Source organism: Nannospalax galili, unplaced genomic scaffold (assembly GCF_000622305.1).
Source record: "Nannospalax galili isolate Female #2095 unplaced genomic scaffold, S.galili_v1.0 scaffold481, whole genome shotgun sequence".
In the NCBI taxonomy this organism is placed as follows: Eukaryota; Metazoa; Chordata; class Mammalia; order Rodentia; family Spalacidae; genus Nannospalax; species Nannospalax galili.
This window is the reverse complement of record NW_008345609.1, coordinates 106,038-109,780: the sequence shown is the minus strand read 5'-3', so window position 1 is coordinate 109,780 and position 3,743 is coordinate 106,038.

The window sequence follows — 3,743 nt, the reverse complement described above, 5'->3', positions numbered from 1 at the left end:
TAGGCTATGATCATGTTAATAATTAGGGTTAGGTTAAGGGTTAGCTTCTTGCTTGAAAATAATAAAATACAAATATTGTATTATTATTTAGAATAGTGGAATCTGGAAGCAACTGTTATATTTACTGGCAGATGAAACTTCTCTAAGTCTACTCCTACTATGTATACTCATCAACTTTATCATTTTGCTTCTCTCATAAAAGTATTCCTGCCCAGAGTGGCTGCCTTCCAGAGGACTTTTGGCCATTTTTCTCATGACTAGGGTGAAAAATGTTTCTGGTATCCAGTGGTCAGATGGCCAGATGCTGCTCAGCATCCTGACATGCACAAGGTTGTCACCACCAAAAGCCATGATGTGTGTGGAGAGCCACAGCCTCCGCCGCCATTACAAGATGGCGCCGGTATCCGGACCTTCTTAATAGTAAACATCCTGCTGCACCCATAAGGGGCGTGCACAAGAGCCTGCTCTCCCTCGCCTCCTCCCGTGGCGTGATCTCCAGCAACCAATCCGCTTCTTATACGTCATAGATGGGACCTTTAGACTATATAAGCAACCGCTCTCCCGCTTCTCGGCGTCTTCGGTCTTCATCCTTAGTATGCTATGTAAGAGGCTTATGAAATAAACTGCTGCAGAAGGATCCTGACTTGTCCTCCCGCGTCGTTCTTGCCGGCGAGACGGAAAGCGGTCGGGGACAGATGGCTAAGAAACATCTCAAAAATGTTCAACATCATTAGTAATTAAGGAAATGTAAATTAAAATCACTTTAAGATTTCGTCTTACCCCAGTCAGACTGGCTGAGATCAAGAGAACAAATTATACCAAATGTTGGAGAGGATGTGGGGAAAGGGGAATGCTCATCCACTGCTGGTGGGATTGTAAACTTGTTCAACCCCTACAGAAAGCAGTGTGGAGAACTCTTAAAAAAAAAGTACAAATGAACCTACAATTTGACTCAGTTATACCACTCCTTGGCATATACCCAAAGAACTCCTCCTATTGCAGAGACACTTGTACATCCATGTTTGTTGCTGCTCTTTTCACACTAGCTAAGAGATGGAAGCAACCTAAGTGTCCCTCAACTGATGATTGGATAATGAAAATGTGGTTCATTTATATGATGGAGGTTTACTCAGCAGTAAAGAAAGATGAAATCATGAAATTTGTAGGGAAATGGATGGAACTAGAAACTGTTATGCTAAGTGAAGTAACATAGACTCAGAAAAAAAATCGACATATGTTCTCCCTCATATATGGATTCTAGCACCAAATCTTTATAAGTGAGTATGTATCCAGACATAACTACTGGAACCAAGATAATGAAAAGGAACCAGGGAGGTAAAGGAAAAGAAAGAATATGAAAGAGAAGAACAGTAGAAAACAGGCATTAATAAAGGAGATATGGATAAAAATTAGATTAAGAGGAGGGGGGAGGGAGGGTTATACAAGGAATCTTGGTGATAAAGGGAAAAAAGGAGCTCAAGAGAGGTGGGACAATAGCAGAAGGGTATTATTAAGGGAGAAATGTGAAAAATGGGGGCACTTTAAATGGGGAAACCACAGTGGAAGGGTTAGACAATATGAGATACATATAATGTGTAGCTAGTTTTAAAAAACCAGAGGGAACCATATTAATCAAACAACCTACTGACAAATTTTACATACAACTAGCTCAACGAATATAATGCATGTCTAGGCAATGTTTATCTGAGAATGTTTGGTCTTTAACCAAGCTTTATCTACACTGCACATGGCAATTAAAAGTAGCAGACTGCTGGAACTAACCTTTTGGGATGATTAATAGCCATATTTGAGGTCTATACTAATCTAGTCAGAGGGACTTAAAGGACAATTTTTTTGACTAAGTGTGGGGGACTATGGAGCATCTCTCAAAATGTCCTGTAATTGTGGTGACTCATATGTCCTTTTGATCAAGGAGGCTGTGGGAACCCCACCAGATGAACTTGCACCAGTGTCCAGTCTACAAAGGGGAGGGTCAACACTGGAAATATTTCCTCCATGCTTCCAAGTGATATCAGCCACGGTCGAGCAGAACCTTTGACTTATCTTCACACAGATGGAACTGGCAAAAGAAAGGAGCCAGGGGCTCCTCCCAAGCCCACGTGACCCATCAGGAACAGATCCTCAAACGACCTTAAGAGTAAAAATAAATTGGTTAATCTGGGCCAACTGCATGGTCTTAAACACCCAAAAGGAAAGTATAACCAAAGATTAAAGTGATCAGTATAATTTCTTAAGAGTCCATGTTTATAGCTAAAGGCTATAGCAAGAAACAATGCCAGACAGGAGATATCTTCCTTTGAGTGATTGGCCAGGGTGGCCCAAGAGATTCCCAGACAGTAACCCAGCAGAGAAATGGGAAAATGAACATCAGACCCCAATCTTATCTAAAGGAATGTTGGTAACTGATTGCTTCTAGATGAGGAAGAGCTGATCTTCCTAAAACAAGGAACTCTGGACTAGCACTGGGTAATGGCTTGGGCACTGATAACACAGTGGATGACAGGGATGATAGAATAAATGAAATCCAGTTGGGGTGTGGGGGGAAGTTATGGGAGGGTGCCATTTGGGACATCAGTATGTAGATGAATAAGGTTGTTTGGAATTTCTGTATGAAATACACACAAAAAAAATCAACAATTAAAAAAGTGAGTTATATTTGTGGAAGAAGCATAAAATTTGCTCCATGTTAATTAGTAGAGTTGAAACACATTACCATTGAAATCTACCCAATGATTTTATATCCATGCTCAGGTGGATCTCAGAAAGTAAACAACTATGACTAGTAAAAATCAGATACATAGAGATTAGAGATGCATGAGCAAACATCTAACTGTTAGTAGCATTAAAAATGAGTTTTTCTGTATGAAATGGTATGTTTTAAAATAAAATGGAGATATTTTTGAAAGGTTAAAACCTCATTTAATTTTATGTCTTATAGAGTTTATACTGAGTTCAATATTGTATAACTATATTAATTCAACTGTGAGCCTAAAAATTTACAGCCAATATTGAAAGAGATGCATCTTTGCTCTGGAAATTGTTATTGAATATGTTAATGCTATAATGAAATGCTTCTTCTAAGCATGAGTTCATTAAATAAATAATTTTTTAAAAATCTAGGAATGATATTCTGGGCTGGCAACTGTCATGTAGTACTGGAAATAGCTTGATCCACGCTTTTCTGGCTTTCACAGTTTGCATTGATAAGTCAGCTGTAATTCTGATGGGCTTTCCTTTGTATATGACTTGTTTTTCTTTTTTCAATTTCAGTATTCTCTCTTTGTTCTGTACATTTAGTGTTTTGATATGATATGTCATGGGGAGTTTCTTTACCCAGCAAAAATGTCTATTATAGTTGATGGAGAAAGAAAAATCTTCCATGACATGAATAGCCTGAAAGAATACATGTCCATAAAATCAGCTCTTCAAATAATACTTGAAACAATACAGAGAGCAGAGAGAGAAACAACCATATCTCATGGAAAATGAAAGAAAATAAAGGTATAATTGAGGAAACACAAAATTAGAGAACACAAACAGCAATAAAAATGATGGCAATGAGCTGAGTGTGGTGGCACAAGCCTTTAATCCCAGCACTTGGGAGGCAGAGGCAGGCAGATCTCTGTGAGTTTAAGGCCAGCCTGGTCTACATAGTGAGTTCCAGGACAGCTGGAGCTACAGGGAGACCCTGTCTCAAAAACACCAAAAAAAAAGAGAGAGAA